The sequence below is a fragment of the Amblyomma americanum genome, chromosome 7 (assembly GCF_052857255.1).
Source record: "Amblyomma americanum isolate KBUSLIRL-KWMA chromosome 7, ASM5285725v1, whole genome shotgun sequence".
In the NCBI taxonomy this organism is placed as follows: domain Eukaryota; kingdom Metazoa; phylum Arthropoda; class Arachnida; order Ixodida; family Ixodidae; genus Amblyomma; species Amblyomma americanum.
In genome coordinates, this window is record NC_135503.1 from 12625854 (window position 1) to 12644264 (window position 18411).

The window sequence follows — 18411 nt, forward strand, 5'->3', positions numbered from 1 at the left end:
CTACCAAGTGAGCTTCACTGAGATGTGCGGTGTTTGTCAGCTGTTTGCGCGTTGTTCGCAAGTTTTCGCACGTAAAACCCGCTTAAAACAGTCACGCTGCTCTGCTACCTAAACTCACGACTGTCAAGCCTAATTCAGAGATTGACCGACAAACTGAAAAGCCAGGATAGCGAAAAAGACGACGGCCTCAAGACCAGCCAATCAGGAACAGACTGGACAGAGGAGGTACCCTCGTCAATATGGGCTCCAGACTGTTTGTGTGCGTAGCACTTCAGATGTATCGCTTCTATCCCCAGAATAACTACGCCACACCAAACCGTCACAACAAAATCAGAGGCCACGGCGGTTGCTTCTTTTTCTGGCCACTTTTTTTCTGTCCTTGGTAGCACACACTGTGTTCAACGGTTCGATTAAAACCAACGGCGCGTGACTTTGGCTCACGAGGAAGGAAGGCAGAGTGCATCCCCGAACAATCGGCGGCTGAAAAAGTTCACGGTTGGTTAGGTTGATCGATCTACTCCACTATTGCACGCCTTCTTTCCATCAGCTGATATTCAAGAGTCTGAGAGACACCGAAGCTCTTCCTGCTTTCGCTCTCACGACCTTCTCGTAAACTCTTCTTTCGTATTGTACAATCAGTATTATATGCTGCAACGATTGCCAAAGCAAGATGAACGAAGGCACACACACAAAAAAGACTGGAGCATTATAGACACGAGCATATATTTTCTTGTAAATCAGCGAACACTAGCACAGAACTAATTTTAAGAAGCTGGAGTCTCGCTGTCTCGACAGCATTAAGACAGAAAATGCATGGTGACATCGTAGATTTCGTTTCCTTTTTTTTGTTTTGCTTCTGACAGTGCACTGGTGAGATCTGAGAAACGTTCGTGTCGTTCTTGGAGTACAACGAGATTCCGTTGAAACGAGGAATTACTCATTAGCATAAATCCGTGCGCACTCATACAGCTACGATGGAAACCTACTAACTTTCTCTGAATCCAACCTCCCTGCTATTCTCCCTCTCTCCCGCTTTTCGCAGATTAAGAAAAATTCCTCCCCGTCTGCGACTGGAAACTGGGAAAACCTTCGTTGATTGAATTACTCCCCTGAGTGAAACCGACTCCCCTAAATATTTTGGAATAAGACTATTCCGCACTCATTGGGACTGCATTGGCGCAGCACTGTGGTACACCTATAGAGGTTAAAGCGAAGTTTCGGACTACCTATTTTTTTCATTATTCACTGCGATCGAAATTCAGGTCGATTTTAAATACTTCTTGAGTCAGGCGGATCAAATAATGCGTTACATTTCTCGGTATTTCAGCACTATCTTTGGAATTTGAACGCGAGCTTTTCAATTACCAAGGAGTGCGCGCAATCAATGAAAGAAAAAAAAGAGTACGGGTCGATGAGAGGCGTTGCGAAATCATCTCATCGCACTTCTCAGGAACTACTCATTACAGATTCCGTGGATTCGTAGGAACTATATCTTAATGAACTCAGAATCTTCGTTAATAAAAAGATCAGCAACTGCGTCTAAGAAATCAGCAGCGATTTTTCTCGCATCCAGGAACAGGAAATTTGTTGCTGCTCAATGAAATTTCAATTGAGCCCTAAGAAAAATCCAAGGAAAGAAATTTTAGTCAATTTAAATGAAGTGCTGCTTTTGTATTTTTTTTTTTGTTCTGAGGACTGTCGCTGCAACAGCGGACGCACTTGTAATAGCAATATACGCAGGAACCGGGTTATAAATTCGCGTCGCGCAATTTATTCCTTTGCGAGGAATATTCGACTACGATTAATTAAAGTTTATTCTTTCGAAAACACGCCAGCAACCACACTACGCCTGTTTACATTTTTTTCTGCGCCGATCAGATGCGAAAATTTTTCGCTGCGCACAGCTTATAACCTCACTGACAGCGCGAAATAAGCCCTGAGCATTATTTACCGGTTTTAGCTTTCTCAGGCATCCTTAGCAGTACCTTCATCAATCACTTGTTCGCAAGAACCCGAGACTCCCGCGGGGCATCTTACGCGAACGAGGATAGAAGAAAGTCAGCACGCATTGCGAATATGTATTAGCCTTGCCCGTTGGGATTTTATTTTTTTTTTCCGGATCTCGGTAGCAAAAATTGAGCCGTATTTCTCAAGCTCAAATTCTGGCACAAATCTGGTTATACAGCAAAACATTCCATAATACGGGTTCTTTCGGGTCGTTTTAGAAGCAACAGAAAATTTCCTATGCAAGCACTCGTTTATGTGCGTACCGTAAAATGCTCTATTTTTTGCTCAACGTTTCATAAACAATAAAGGAACGGCAGGTTTCACCGTAAAACTGTTTGAAAATCACATTTTTTTTTTCATATTTATCACAAATATTTCGTCGTCTGCATTCCATCCCCTGCTAGCACTTCCGCTTCCGTGCAAGACTTGTTTGCGCAGTGTGAAAACTGCCATTTATTATCACAGTGTCCATTTAAAACGCGCATGATCCTAGGAGCAGGACGTCGTTCGCGTGGGCTTAGCGCTTGGTACGATGTCGCCACTAAGTGGACAGTACCCTTGTTTTGTCCTATCGCTTCTTGAAATGTGCATTATAACTTATCTTCAAATTAGGTCTCGTCATGAAAAAGAGAATAGTTAAAAGAGTTTTAATTTCACACTGAAGTGAAAAAATTCATCTAGGATAACCACATGCAAGCCGATTTTTTTTTTCAGGCGGTGTGCTTTTTCTTCAGGAAAAATACGTTCGTTATAGAAGGCGCCTTTTCTGGTAAAAACCTGTTCGGGGTGCAAAACTTAGGTGAAACGAGATTTTAGTGATGAACGAAGGGCCCTAAGTACATTTTACGTAAAATAGGTCCTTCTTGGGCCAATATAGTGTAACGTTTTTTTGGTCATAAGCAGCCCACTCGCTTCTTGAGTGCTAAACAAGATATTGCTTGTGGCTTGCGCAATAATAACAGCAGCAGGAATGAGCAATCGCTCACTACACTGCGCCCAAAATTAACAAATTATAGTCTCCAGAGCAACACTCCGGTCTGTGAAACGTGCCATAGTGGAGGACTCCGGATTACTTCCGCCCGCCTTCGGCTCTTCACTGTGCACCAGGCCGACAAAAGATTTGGCATAGTGGCACATTGTGTTTATCGAAATTCCGTCTACCGCGAGCGGGGAGCGAACCCGCTACCTTGAGTACGACGGCAGAACGATACACACGTAAAGCTGTTTTTGAGGATATAATATTACTATATTGTTGCTCTTTTGATTTGAAGAATTGCAACAACTTCAGAGCGATAGACAGGACACAATGAACATGACGCGCAACAACTGAGCGTGAACTTTCAATTCTAGAGATAGCTTCTCAAAGACACGATTGTGTGGCTGTAAATGCGCAAGGTGTTCTTGACCGAAGCGTTGTTTGTTTTTCTGCCTCCTTTTTATTTCGCGTAAGTCGAATTGAGACGAAAAAAAAAGAACAACATCAAAAATATATTTTAGCTAAAAATTTTAGGTTCGTCGTACCGTGTCCCGCGTTCTGAAGTTATCGCACTCCTGCAAAACAATATTCCAAACCAACCAGCCCCTTTTCAAGCATTTCTGCATTTTTTGTATGGCTTTGTCGTCACTGCACTAAATATATTTTCAGCGTCCAATGAAGTGCGAGCACAACAACTGCAACAGGAACAACAACAACAAAAATCTAGCTGAGGGAGACTGAATAACAATAATGCTTTTAATTTTTTTCATTTCGATGGTGCGAACATCGCTGCTTCAATGTTTTAATCAACCCCCGCCTGGAGTTTGTCTTCAGTACCTAAAATTGTTGTCTGTGCGTTCGCGTTTCTGTTATCCTGTTCAAGCTATACTTTTTGAGGCGCTAGTTGGGGCATCTTTCCAGAAATGGGTTGTAGCGCCGAAAAAGACAACACACAGCAAGTGAGACGAGACAGGCGCAACTTTCAACGGTTTATTCACCGCAAATGCGAATGAATATAAGGACAACAATCAAAATCGGTAGCAAGAACCACATATGCGCGCGAGGGTTTTACAAAAAAGAAGTGCATAAAGATAGGTGAGGCATATAGGTATCTCACCCCGATATATGCAAAAACGCAGTTTCATTCTTATAAATGGTGATACATGGGGCACTAACACAATCACTACAGTTTCTTTTAATATTGAAGGCCTCCAACAGTTCACGGGCTGTCTGGTTCTTACTTCTGTTTAAAACCTTCGTTTCTTTCAGCCTTGCTACACACTTAATCTTTCTTTCATCTCCGCAGGCTTTACAATGATGCGGCAAATGTGAACCAGTACCATTTTGTAAATCCCGATTATGTTCTGCGAATCGGTTGTTAACACAGCGGCCGGTTTGTCCGATGTACTTCTTTCCGCACGTGAGAGGAATTATAGTTGACTCCCACGGCCCAGTTAACAAGCGGAGCTGCATGCCTCTTTTTACATTGTTTTGTTTACCTTGTTGGGATCAGTATTGAGGCACAAAGCAGCCAGTTTTCTTGGGGCTGAAAAAACCACAGGAACCATATATTTTGTTGCCACATGCTTCAAATTGCGCGCCACGTTATGGGTGTACGGGATGACAACCGGTCTACTTTTGCTTTTGATGCCCTCAGCTCGTCTCGTCTCAGTTGCTGTGTGTTGTCTTTTTCCGCGCTACAACCCAATTCTGGAATCCTCTTCGAGCTCAGTTCCATGAGTATGGCACTTAAGGAGTGAAAAAAAAAGTTATTGGATAAAAGTGAACGGCAAACATATTTAATTCGCGCGGTTCGTCATCCTGATAATGCTTTTACCGAAACCTTACAAATCACAATTTCGCTAATTGTTCGAAAGAAAAAAGGGACATCTGGAAGCGACGTCCCAGCTTTCGTCAGCACTTCTCCCCCACCAGGACACAACGAAAAATTGATCACGAAGAAAACACTCGCAAAAAGCGCAGATACTCTTCTAGTCCACTTGGAAACAAACGCCGGAATGCGGTGGAACTTACCTGATTCATTCCTTGCCAGTGACGACGAAGACGACGTGGTACGTGCTGCTTGCCACTCGTATAAACACTCACACACACACGTAAGAAAAGAAGAACAACGTCGAAACGCACAACGCCACACAGAGCTGCTTTGCCTACCGGTGATGAATATACGCCTACACACTTTGTCTACGACTCTAGAACCGCGCACATCAAATATAATCAACAAATAAACGACTAGCTGCGCGCGCGCGAGCGCTCACCCCTTTGGCGACATTCCGCTCGCTTTGCTCCGAGACGAGCGTCCCCATCATCCTCCCCACTCCCCTGCCTCTTCTGCTTCTTTATGCCTTTTCCCCCATTCGCGCTTTATCTCTCACGTCCTTATGCAGCGAAGTGCGGTCGACACCACCGCCGAGATCTTGCGGTCGCTCGTCGACCCGGCATCCTTGCCCGCTGGGTCGCTGCTGATCCGTCGCATAAGCCAGGGCTGTCGACGAGCTCTCGAATCACAGGAGCCGACTACGCAGCGGGAAGATCCGGCGGGCCGCTGCCTCCCTCTGCACAGGCGAGCGCTGTCCGTCATATCGACTCAGACTACCATCAGCACTGAGCTCTGCGTGTAGGCTATGATGACGATCAGGAACACGACCAGCAGGATGAGCACGAACCCCACGGCGACGAGAAGCATCATCGAAGCTGCTTAGCGCTTCGCCCGAAACGGGAAAAGCGACCTGCGATATCACGAGTCGGAATTGAGGGAAACGGAGCGCGAGGCGATCAGCGGTCACACCTCAACATTGGTGATGAGGATTTCCGTCTGGTCGCAACAGACCTATACAGTCTGATTTGTTTATCCTCGCAAGCAAGACACCGAGCACCTACAAAGTAACAGCTTTGAACAGAAGATGCTTTTTCCTTTCTGATATTGCGGTTTGTCTGAACAGTCACAGCAGGAAAGTTCGATGAGTCAGTCTTGAAAACGCTTGACAGCCTCCGCTGACGTCAGCAGTGTCGTTCTGCGAAGTGTTAACTGGACGCTGGTTGATCGGGAGGCGCTCAAAAGTCGATGTTGTTCCAAAACCTTTCCTTCAGAGGAGATATTGTTTCGCGCACGCTTTCCCACTTTCCAAGACAGGAAAAAAAAAAAAGAAGGCACACTCCGTAACTTCGTTGCGTGAGAAATTCCGGTTCACTTTGGGACTTACAGGCCTTGAAGACGATAAAATGGTGCTATTAGAAGCGTTCGAGAAGTTCAGCCGATGAAACGGTGTCAGGGACCTCAGTAAAGCGAGTCAAAAGTTTCTTCGCACTTTCCCAAAATGCGACTCGTTGCACTGGAGCAAGCGTAGTTCCTTTCTGGCTTAGATGCTGCTGACGACGTTTCGCGCAGGAAGTGGAGCGAGTGGGAGAGAGAACGAAAAAGGAGCGAACGAAGAGAAGAGCGAAGCTGAAACGTCCAGATGGGTCTTCGAGGAAAAGCAGCAGAGTCCGGGGCGGCGCTCGGCTCCGTGCGGTGGGGCAACTGGTTGCGCTAGCGCCGTCGGAGTGAAGAGACCCGGGTCGGTCTCCAAGGTGCGGGAGTCTCTGCCGCCGACCGGAGGAGGATGAGAGGGAATGAGAGAGCAGGTGGCGCTCCCTGTCGGCGCGCACGCGCAAGTACGCGCTGTGCGCGCGCGCGCGCACCCGGACTCGGCAGGAATGCCGGCGCGGCCGGAGGGCGCTATGCGAGTGCTTTCTGGAGGTGTGCAGCGAATGGAGCGGCAGTGCTTGCATTTGAACACTTCGCAAAAACAGAACGACTGAGAGGCATCACCATACCCCCAAAATGCGTTGAGAGGTGGGGGAGGAGTATGTAAGGGTGCTGGTTATGTTGGTTATGTCACGGCACTTGTTATGCCGAGGACTCAGCTCACCTGATTGTCGGATGAAGATTATGATTTGAGCATAAGAAGCAACTAGCATCCTTCGCCAAACACAAAATAGAATATGGTTCTAATTCTATCAAGGCTAAACTATGTATAACTGTTTAATAATGTTACACTAAAACATGGTTAAAGTTATAGTGGTTGAAGTCATGTTCAAATATTTAATTGCTTTGCTGAAAATGTTTGCAATGCTATGAGAAGGCTGTTGGCTGCGGAATTCCGCACTCTTCCACAAACATTTGCTATAAATTACATTTTAATTTCCATGCCTTCTGGGAGAAACAAAACCAGACAAAGAAGACCCAGTGATTAACAAGCGCAGCCAGCGGTGGCGCGCAGTTTGCTTCGGGAACGATCCGACAAAAAGGCTCTCCTGACAAATGAAAAGTCCTGTTTCTGAGAACACTGCTAGCCGACAGACACACCGTGGTGTTTGGGCTTCTTGAAATTTCGCCTGGGGCTCATTGACGGAATCGGGCAAGGGTCAGGCATGTTGGGGGATGTGTTGGCACCGAAGTTGGGAAATGACGGAGAAAGAAAATTGGCAGGACGATCATGAAACGCGATGCGACAAATCTTCGATAGAAACAGGGTTTGCCCTTGACGAATATACTTTGATGATTTAACTCATTCGACTGTTTATATAAGCAACGGCTTCACACAAGCGAAACAATTTGTCTGGAAGGGTAAAGTGGGCCGACGTCGGCGAGTGGGTGGCACTTCTGGAGGATGAAGATGGGATGTGGGAGTGGGTAGAGAGTGGCGATATGTGGGTGGGCTACTCTCCAGTTATGAGTGGTGGGGAAAATGTAGCTGGTGAGTGGTGCTTCTGGAGTTCAGCTGGTTTTCTCATTGCCTCTTCGATTTCGATTCGATTTCGCGGCCACTTTTTCGTTCCGCTGGTACATGGGATTCTCGTGGATGGTAGGTGAGTGGGTGCTGGTGGCGCTTTTGGAGGGTGCATGTAGCAACTTGGGTAGGTTGGTGTGTTGGGTAGTAGCTGGTGAGTGGTGCTTCTGGAGTGCAGCTGGTTTTCCCGTTGCCTCTTCGATTTCGATTCCATTTCGCGGCCACTTTTTCGTTCCGCTGGTACATGGGATTCTCGTGGGTGGTAGGTGGGTGGGTGGTGATGGCGCTTTTGGAGGGTGCATGTAGCAGCTTAGGTAGGTTGGTGTGTTGGGTAGTGGCTGAGGATTTTGGACGGTGGAGGCTTCGCTCACACAGTCTTCACGCACACGACGCTGGCATTTTCCCAAAGTGCCGCTGGTACTGCTATCGTAGCAAAAAAGGCCTACGCACGGAACTCGTCAAACAGATAAGCCCATGCTATATCTGGCATCATCGCGATTTTTTACTAAGCTACGTCAGACAGTGGTAATGGAGGTAAACGGAAAGAAAACCGCAGCCTCTCTTCTTATTACTGTTCACCACTCAAGCGGTGAAGAAAGATGCCTAGCGTGACTTTATATTGTGTCGGTGATCACGTGGTAGAAATCAGCGCAAGGTAGCGGTGTAACACAGAGCCCAAGTTCATATTTCCGTTCATCCACTGAGAACCATGCAAGAGGTCGTGACAAAATACTGGTTCATGTTGTCCAACTACTACTCCATTGAGGGGGTGCGATTTATTGCCGTGTTCCGGCCCGTAGCACCACACTAGCCATTTTAGAGTGGCTGCATGGTGGACGCATAATGAATGGCATAGCTTCACTGGGTCCTCGGAGTTGTGTGCCGGAACCAGGAAGTGCCCCACGCTTGGTTTTAACTCCTTCAACGTCGGTTTCTGTTCTTTCTTTTTCTTTTTTTTTACCGGTGTATGCTTGCGACGGCACTTGGGTTTAAACCTACTGCCTCCAGCACGGGGAGTGGCTACGCTTTAGATGCCATCAGGACTTGAAACAACCGGCACAAAATCCAGGAAAAATGAGCCTGCTGAAAATTTCGAACCACGTAAAACACATTCCTGGTGCCTAAAATTAGAACAGAGGGCCCCCCGCGCAGTGCCTCCCGTCGAGCGAACTTATTCCGGCACCGCTAATGCCACGTTTTGCAAGAGCTACATAACAGAATAAAAAAAATGTGAGCATAATGATCAGCATGAGAAACAATTTGCATTCCAGGCGCCAGCCGCAGCAGGAGGCCCCAACTATGAGAGCTTTTTTCGCGCTGTCATTAGTCAGCCTTTCCCCTGTATCTTTCCGCTCTTGAACACCACTCGCAATTGTGGCGGGGAAGTTTCAGAACTTAAAGGAATCATAAACTAGGTAAATGATTCACGCGGGAGGTTTGAATGCAGGCCGTTTAATGTCTCCCTTTCTTTTACTTAACCTGATAGCTCTAACAGTCGCATGAAGGTTCGTTAAGCCTAAGGCGTTGATAGTTTTAGTGAGGCTTCGCTCATGACATCGGCTAATGATGAGCGAGCACATTGAAAACCGGGAATGTCCAGTAAATTATGGTCTTACGGCCGACGCTGAAGATTCCACGGTAGCTTGCAGGGCTATAACAAATAAAAGCTATAGCAGCTTTCACTGTAAAATTGAAGATGCTCCAAGACACGCTGGACTCTGGTGCTGACGACTTGCGATCCCATTGATTTCGCTTGCGATTGGCAAGGGATGACAATCTCTTTATTCTGATCTTTTGGTTTCAGGAGGAGCCGTAGTGGCTCATGCATTTCTTCCTTGGCTAAGGTCTCTTCTGCAGATAGCACCTGGATAACATGAATAATTTGTTTAACACCATTGCCTGCGTGGCCAGGTGAGCGGTGTACTCTACACTTGGCTGTGTGTATGGCGCACGCTTATGAGGCCATCAGTGCCGTTTATCAATGACCTTATCGGGAAAAGTGTCATCACAAGTTAAACTCACTTATTGGCTGAAGGAAAATGATGTCACCAGACCGCAGCATTCCCACTGGCTAAAGACAAAAGACGTTATCAGATGGGACGTGACGTCACATCCGGGAAAACCATCGACAGCTTCTAAAGCTATCGCACTGCCAACACATAATATAATTGCTTGTCCCTGTGAATTTTTTTGTTCAGGCGAGCTTGGGTGCTGTTTTTGCTCAGCGCAGCTTGGCAGTGTGGGTGCAAACTTGTTGGCACATGAAATCTACCATGAAAGCCTTAAAACTTAGGCTCCTGCACTATGGAAAAAGTGAATAAATAAAAATTGTTCCATAAACTCAGAGCATCGAATCACGTTCTCAGAAGAGGCCCACTCCGAGTCACCAATGCTCCACCAACGAAAAGCGCATCTCAGACGCGGCTCCATCCGGGAGGTGGCTGCCGCAGGAGCGAAAGATTCGGAGGTTTTGCAACCTTCCGTCCTCCCCTGTCGAAGCGCTATTGCGTAGCCACTGACCACGCGCTCGTCGGCAAAGGAGTAGGCGAAAGAAGACGCCCACACGCACAAAAAAGAACCAGAAAGAAGAGACACACGACAGGGAAGCCAGCTTCTTGCACGAGGCGTATTTTCTCGCTGGCCGCGGGGCGCCTCCCGGCTCTTGCCTCGTGCGCTACGCTCGCTTCAAAGGAACAAGGCACAACCAATCTCGCAACCGGAGGGGGAAAGGACGCGAAACGAGGCGCAGACGTAAACACTCTTGCCCCGCATCTGTCAAAACAGCGAAAGACGTTGGAGCACCGTGTTCTCAACCTTCTCTCTCTTCCTCTTTTTCCTGCATTTTTCTGCCCCGAAGGCTCGGAAAAAGACGTTCGCTTCTTTTAGCGAGCCAGCAACGGCGCGGATGAGAACCGGTTAACGCAACAATATTTTCCGCCAGTGGTTCAAAGGTGGTGGCTTTCGTTTCTTTTTTCGCGGATAAAAATGAGCATAAAGCAAGCCTACAAGCGAGCTGGTTTCAGGTCTCGTCGTTTGCCTGTTTCCCGCCCACGTCGACGCTCCTTATTCGTCTTCGCTTGGAGGGGACTTGAGTCCCTGTTGCGATGCGGCCGGCTTCGCTGACGTCGATATCACCAGCCGACGCTTTTGAGAGCCGCTAACTATTGCGTATGGCTTGCATGCGCTGTACGAAACGCATACCATACGTGCAAGGCTCTGAAAGTATGTTTATTTTTTAAGCGCAATTTATAGCCCCAGGGCATCAATGATGGGTGAAGGTGGAATGAATGATGTAGTAGAGATTAAATGAATGGGAAAGGGTTAGCGGATTTGATGAAGTCCAGTAAAGGGCGATAGTACGGTCCCTGCGTCCAGGCAATGTATGAAGCAGGGTTGCTTCATACATATGCAAAGTATGTTTATATTCTGTTGTCAGTGTTGGAGCAGAGTGCGCGACACTTGGTCTTTATGCAAGCTGGTAATGGTTTCACAAAACTGTCTGCCTGATTAGAACACGGGAAATATGGGAAAATGAACACACTTCGCTATTGCAAAAGTATGTAGCTAAAGTGAGACCGTTTTTTTTTACGGGAACATTTTGTTTAAGTTGACGTTTGGGCTGGAATTTGGCCTTTCTCAAAACTCAAGACGCATGTCTTGAGAAAGGCCGCGCTGTAATACTACATGCATAATCTGATGGAAACTGGCTCCCGTCGAAAGCGTCAGTAAATCTTACGTTATGTTGTGTTATCTTGTGCTATGTTGTGTTATACTGTGTTATGATGTGTTTGTTGTGTTGTGTTATGTTGTGTTATCTTATGTCATGTTGTGTTATGTTATACTATGTGTTATGTTAAGTGTTATGCTATGCTGTGTTGCGTTATGTTATGGTTTATGGGGGTTTGGCGCCGAAAAGCGACTCAGGCTATGAGGGACGCCGTAGTGAAGGGCTCCGAAAATTTCAACTACCTGGGGTTCGACATCACACAGCACACGGGACTCTAGCACTTCACCTCCATTGAAATGCGACCACCGCGGCCGCGATCGAACCCGCGTCGTGCTCTGCTATATTATGTAGTGTAACGTAATGTTATTTTATGTCTGTCAGTATACTTTTGGCGTCGCCGTCGTCTCAACAACACACTGAACGAGAAGCAGAAGCAGTGGAATGGTGGGTTTAATCTGCTACTGGACTATCTGCCTCAGCTGAAGGCTCTGGATTCATTTTGACCAGCTGGAGTTATTTAACGATCCCTGATATCGCGCAGCACAAAAGCGCTTTTTCATTTCTCCTTCATCGAAATGCGGTCGGCCGCCTATCCCGTCTATTCCATCCTGTCACCTTGAAATGAGCTCAGCAACAAAACTCCAAATCCACTGAGCGGCCGCAGAGGGTAGATAGGGATAACCGTAAGGCAGCACGCAAACAAGTTGCCTATAAGCGCAGATGCCTATAGACCTCGGCTAGCCGCCATAGGCTCATGATGTAACAACAGTGCGCATGAACCGAGGTCTAACCACGTAACGTGGTGGTGTTAAAATGATGTGCCAATTAAGAGTCCCAGGATAGAAGAAAGGATGATGTGTGAACAATCATGATTGCCTTGCACTTTAATATAACAAGTTTGGTTTGGTTTATAGGGGTTTAACGTCCCAAAGCAACTCAGGCTATGAGAGACGCCGTAGTGAAGGGGCTCCGGAGATTTCGACTACCTGGGGTTCTTTAACGTGCACTGACATCGCACAGTACATGGGCCTCTAGAATTTCGCCTCCATCGAAATTCGACCGCCGCGGCCGGGATCGAACCCGCGTCTTTCGGGCCGGCAGCCGAGCGCCATAACCACTCAGCCACCGCGGCGGCTAATATAACAAGTTGCGCACAGAGGTAAAAAAAAGTCGCCAGTTCCGTATATATGGGCATTAACCCATTATCGATTCATACCCTTAAGGCGGAGCTTAAGTCTTGTTTTGCCGATCTTTCTTTGAAGCCTTCGTGACTTTTAAAATCGATCCTCTAACTGAAACTGAATTGAAAATCAAAGTGTTAATGCACCATATTCGCATTCGGCCTAACCACGCTAAACCACCCGTCATTTCGTTCCCCTAATCCGCATCTCCCGGACATCTTTCTATGACTGTACCACTTATTTTATACTTTATTTGGAACACGTGAGACTCTTCGCATTTGGCTCAAACAATTTTTGTCGCGTTCGCAAAACGCGTTTTGAACAAACCAACTGCAGTACCGGCCAGTGCACGAGCACAGGGTAATAACGCAGCGATAACGCAGCGATGGTTCATCAAAACTCCGCACTTACGTGACAAAAGTGTCAGCAACAGCTGCCCGAGTGCGTTGATAACACCTGTGCGACGGTGTTGACATTTCCAGCGGAAGGCCAGTGACCCGCCGCCTACCATTAATCATTAAAGCTCGCCGGAAATACCTTCAATCCTTGCAGTTTGTTACGCCTTGTGGTATTGGGATTTCCATAATATTAACGTATAAACGCAACTTTCTATCCTTTCAAAAATTGCTTCTTTTAATTCGAGTGGGCTTTGTGTTCACCGTGCTTTTAGACCGCTGCTCTTAGGAGCCCGTTCCTGGCTTCCGCTGTCGTGGTCGTCGATGTTGTCGGCGTAGTCGTCGGCGTAACCTGTTGTCCAATTAGTGGAGCGAAACGCCATCTGGAATTCCGGAGGTTGGCTAGCAGCGTAAGACACCACCTGCCAGCCGTGATGACTTGCGCTCAAATTTCTCCCCCCATTACCGGCTATCTTAACCTTCTCTCATTTTTTTTTGTTGCATAAGTAGCTTGGCTTTCTAGTTTTCATTATATTTATTTTTAAGCTGTGGATCTGTTCTAATGGTGCTGATTACAATTCACGTCAGCGCATTTGACATCAATTAAAATTTCAGGAGCTTACTTCAAACTGCATTACTGCATTTGGACTAGTATTCTTTCTGTTCCAGATTCCGATTGACTAATGCAATCATGCCGCATTGAAGCCTAACCAAATATTATAGCTCCGTTTAAATCTTGTTAAGCACAGCAATGCATAAAGCGTACATACTTGTGCAAAAAAGGCCCTGTGAGCACACCTATTGCTTCAGGTAATTTGATACCTAAAGAAAGCGGCAGCCCTCCCTATTACGTCGCAGAATATTGCTTCGCACAGCTGTCCCAAACTAAAAGACTTCCTTCGGCAGCGGTGAGCTGAAAAATAAAAATGGCGCACATAAGAGGCAGCGTCAAATTTATTCGATACCCACGACAGAGAAGGCTTAACTCTTGGAGCTCGCGGAAACCATTGGGCGGCCGGGAAAAGCTCCATGCGGCACGAGGTCTTTTATTCCGTTTCACTTAGAGTGCGAGGTCTCCATTCGCTTTCTTCGTTCATCCCCCTCCACTCTTGCTTTTGCTTTAAAAGAGGGAACTCCATAGCCTTTCCTTGTTAGAGGTATCAGAAAAGTGATTCTCTTTTGATGTTGCGCTCTGGCAACTCTGTCGTGAGGGAGGATATGCGGATCATTGCATGAAGGAATGAGCGCAAACTAAAAAAAAACGAGTACGCTAAGGACTGAACTTCGGAAACTGCGAACGCGATGGAACTAAACATCGATATTTCTGCCGTTTGTGTGGTTCTGGCTAAATTTAAAAGGAACCTCTCTAAATGGGCCAGTAGAATTTTGCCAACCGACGCCACCGCCATGAGCCGTTGTGCCAAGTCCAGTCACTAATTTTCACACAACCCCTGTTTTTCCCAGCACTGTTCGAACGCGTTCAGCATCATGGTACAGCACAGAAAAGAAAAAACTCTTAACCAACCCTTAGGAAGCTGAATGCGAACGTTATAAGTTACTTATCCCTATTTCGAATTTCAACAAGCAATATCACGATACGCACGCGTCCATCTCGAAGCCTCATTCTTTTTGTAAAGCGCTCTTCGACGCTCCCATACCACTAAAGCCACGTCATGCTTCTGTCACGCGTCCCGGCGAGCTAACCACAGAACAGTAATCTTTCCACACGCTCTGACTGCTGCGCAGCTGGCACCCCGCCAACCCATCTACTCGCCCTATCTGGCGTCACACCGCACTCTCTTTGGTTGACTGTGGTGTGCCGTCACGACCTCTGCCGAGCGATTATGAATTACCGGGATTTTTCTGGGTTTACCGGAATTATGAATTACCGGGATTTTCAGTGCAACGAAGACGCACGCAAGAAAGAGGACAACTCGGGCGCTTACTACAACTGTTTAATCATGTGAAAGGAGTCGACATATACAGGATGTTCCGTATTTATCTGTCCGCATTGTAAAAAATTCTTCTGCGCGAACTACTGGACTATTAGTTCTCAATTACAGACCACAAGGTAGCTTAGGATAGTCTGTGTTTCTTTGCAAGTAATTTACCATTGCAACTTGCTTGGATTGTCCAGAATCGGTGAATAACTGCAGTCGTATGCGCGCAGAAGTTTCGTCGAGGCGAGAAGAGCAGCATATTTGACAGGCTGCGCCATCTGTGGTGCCGCGAGACCTGCCCCAGCTCCAAACAGCCACCTTGGTTGCCTCGCAGTTCACCAGATGGCACAGCCTCTTAACGCGGCTATTTCGCTCACCTCAGGGAAAATTCTGCGCGAAGACGACTGCAGGTTTTCGCCGATTCCAGGCAACCGAGGCAAGTTCTAATGTTAAATTATTTATCGGGAAACACAGACTATCATAAGCTACACTGTAATCTGTTATTGAGACCATCTAGTCAAGTAGTTTGCGCAGGAGAAATTTTTACACCCCGGAGAGATAGTGCTTAATACCTTGTATAACCCTTCCTGCTGAAGCCCACGCGTACAAGGCAACAGGAAAACCAGCACCAATCTTATCGAGTAAGCATGAAAGAAATTTCCGCTCAGCCTCAAAAAAAGAAACTGAAGCGTCACTGATGCAGCTCGAACCCCATTTTCTGATGTAAAAGGCTTCCAGAGCTTCACGACCCTACAGTGTTCGACAAGTCTCTCACCCTCATTATTTTCATTATATTTTGCACGTTCCCTAAGTCGGTCATTCACGCAAAGTCCAGTCTGTCCAATATAGGATTTTCCGCAGGATAGCGGAATTTAACAGACAACGCTAGCGGCAGCTTTACGAAATTCTGCGCAAGTATCTTTTGTCTGCCGACCTTTTGGCTTTCGCAAGTTATGCGACAGCTTAGGTGGGCAGGCTTGCGGAGGGCAGAGAAAACCACCGTTACATTAAACTGGTCTGCCACTTTCTTCAGGCCATGAGTGACTTTGTGAATGTAAGGTAAATGTAAGGTACCAGGATACAAAGGACGCAGATTTTCCTCCGAACGCCAGCTCTAACGCTGCCTTGTTGAAAACAATAGTGGAATTTGGTGCCTAATGCCTGAAAGTTTACATGTACCTTTTTTTTAGGCCTTGTAAGACGCCAGTACTTGGCCTAGCACTCCCCCTCCACCACCCACCCCCCTCCTCACAAAAAGAAATGCGTAGGTAATACTCTCAATCAAGAAACTCCAGTTTTCATGAATATTTTCGAGTAGAAGAGGCATCTAAATAAAGCCACGAACCACGATCGTATTAAAACATTTCAGCTGTAAGGCACCTCAGATGCCATTTTAAGGGAAACTTAAAATATGAGAATATGCTTCATTAATGAACTATAACGACAAAGCTATATTTTTTCATACGTGAAGAATGCCCAGGCTGAAATACAGCAATCATAAATGAATACGTATGCGCAGCGAAAAAATAATTATAAGAAGTGTAGCATTACCCGTGTATAAATATACAGATTCATCAAATTGGTGCATTTCACTCCTAGTGTAGAACACAAAATGAGACTAATCATCAGCACCAATTCATGCGACACGGAAGCACGAGCACCTCAAGATAAACGCACTATTAAAATCAATGTTTATGTTTTAAATATTTATTCTTTAAAAATGCGCATCCTTGGTTAGTTCTTAATTAAATGAGAAGCGCAGGGCAGCAGCGCATTTCTTTGTTTCCTTTGTTATCAGACACAAATATGCAATGCATCAAAACTACTTTTTCTTAATTTCTTCAAAACCCGTCTCTCAGAATTTCGGGAATATTTTTCCCGCTTCGTTGAGCTTGCCTGAGCTATTCCATCATGCGTGCCTCATATACATGCGGATCGTAATAGGGAGACAGGAGAAGAGTGAAAAAAGATATAAATTTGATTTAAGCAATCGATGTACCATAAGGAAAAACGAATTAGCAAAACTTTTATAAACATTACACTGGGCCCTGGAGATGTACTTTGCACATACACGCATACAGACTGTATATTAAGCAGCTTAAAAGTATAAAGGCAAGAATCTAGCATGGCTCTTTTACCAGCATTAAACTTGCTCGTAATCTCTGGTCAGAGACGGCTCGAAAGAGAAAATTAATATTTCAGGCCGAAAGACATGATTAAAAATGATTTGATACGTATACTATAAATCACAATACATGACTGGAAAGCAAGAGCTCTCATCGCATAATTACTTTTTGGAAGACAGAATTTTAAAGAGCGCATCTGACTCTCCCGCTACAATGTTGTCCGTTCTGAACTCGCCAAGATATCAGCACGCTGAGGTGTATGAAACAAAAAACATAAGCATGGTCTTAATAACTTCTCCATTGTAAAAATAATGCTGCAGAGCCAGTCCTGTGTTGATGCTAGGATTTGCTGTGTCGCCTCTGAAAACAAGAGCACAAATCCACACTATTAGGAACAACCCTAGTTATGACTTCATGAATATGACATACTGGTGCAAGGAGCAATACGGAGCGCATAAGTTGCATTCATGAGGAACGCCGCCTACGGTCCTGGTGTCAATTTTGGAAGCAGTGTTAAAGAAGAATATATGCAAGTGATTTCAGCTCAACTGCACTGATGCGGTAAGTTTTCCTACACAATTAAGGCGCACAATGCAGCGTGAATCTTTGCCGTGTTTCACGAATGTATTTAACATTGAGTGTGTTTCGAAATATCCCAAGGTAAACGAAATAGTGAAATACCGACATTTTTTTGCATTCCTGAATTTTTCCACAGCATGCATAATGAAAAAAAATAGGCCGCAAATGACTAATTGTGCCCAAAAATTTAACTGACTACGCAGTCTTTAAACAAACCGCTTGTCCCCGACAGCAGTTAAGTGATAGAGACAGCGAGAACGCTTCAGTAGCGGCACACTGCATCAACTTATAAATCATAGCAAAAAAAAAAAACTAGTGTGGCAGGCTGTTGGGCTATTATGTGCATGTTCTCGACCGAAAGGAGCTAGGGTGGCAACACCTGAAAGAATCCCGTGTGTCGTCTTGGCACCCTTTCATTTGAGACGAGCAGTCTGCGAGCGTATGGGTATTAACGTGTGCCTTTTCGGTGATGAATGTGGAACACCAATGATGTACGACGTTCAATGCGAAGTTAGTCCTAGAAAGTGGAAGCTGAAAAGAGAAGACACGTCGAATTGACCTGCTTGCTTGTGTAGAGGGGAGAAAAATGGACAGTTTAAGAACGTGCGCTAACACGCACATACACACGCACACACATCAGAAATCTCCTTCATGAAATGCACCCACACGGGTTATGTCTCCGCCATCAGG

General features: G+C 46.0%; 1 protein-coding gene across 4 annotated transcripts in view; it reads right to left on the minus strand.

Annotated features, from left to right (window-relative positions):
* The window catches only part of LOC144098506 (cubilin-like), a 247792-nt gene that overhangs the window by 118013 nt on the left and 111368 nt on the right, over window positions 1–18411 (minus strand). The window contains exon 1 of one of the 4 annotated variants that reach the window (XM_077631195.1): window positions 5018–6605. The exons of 2 other annotated variants lie outside the window; for them this stretch is intronic. The gene's annotated coding sequence lies outside the window, so the exon portion shown is untranslated. Of the gene's footprint in view, window positions 1–5017; window positions 6606–18411 lie in introns of those variants that run through there. One more of the 4 variants, XM_077631196.1, reaches the window with a different exon arrangement.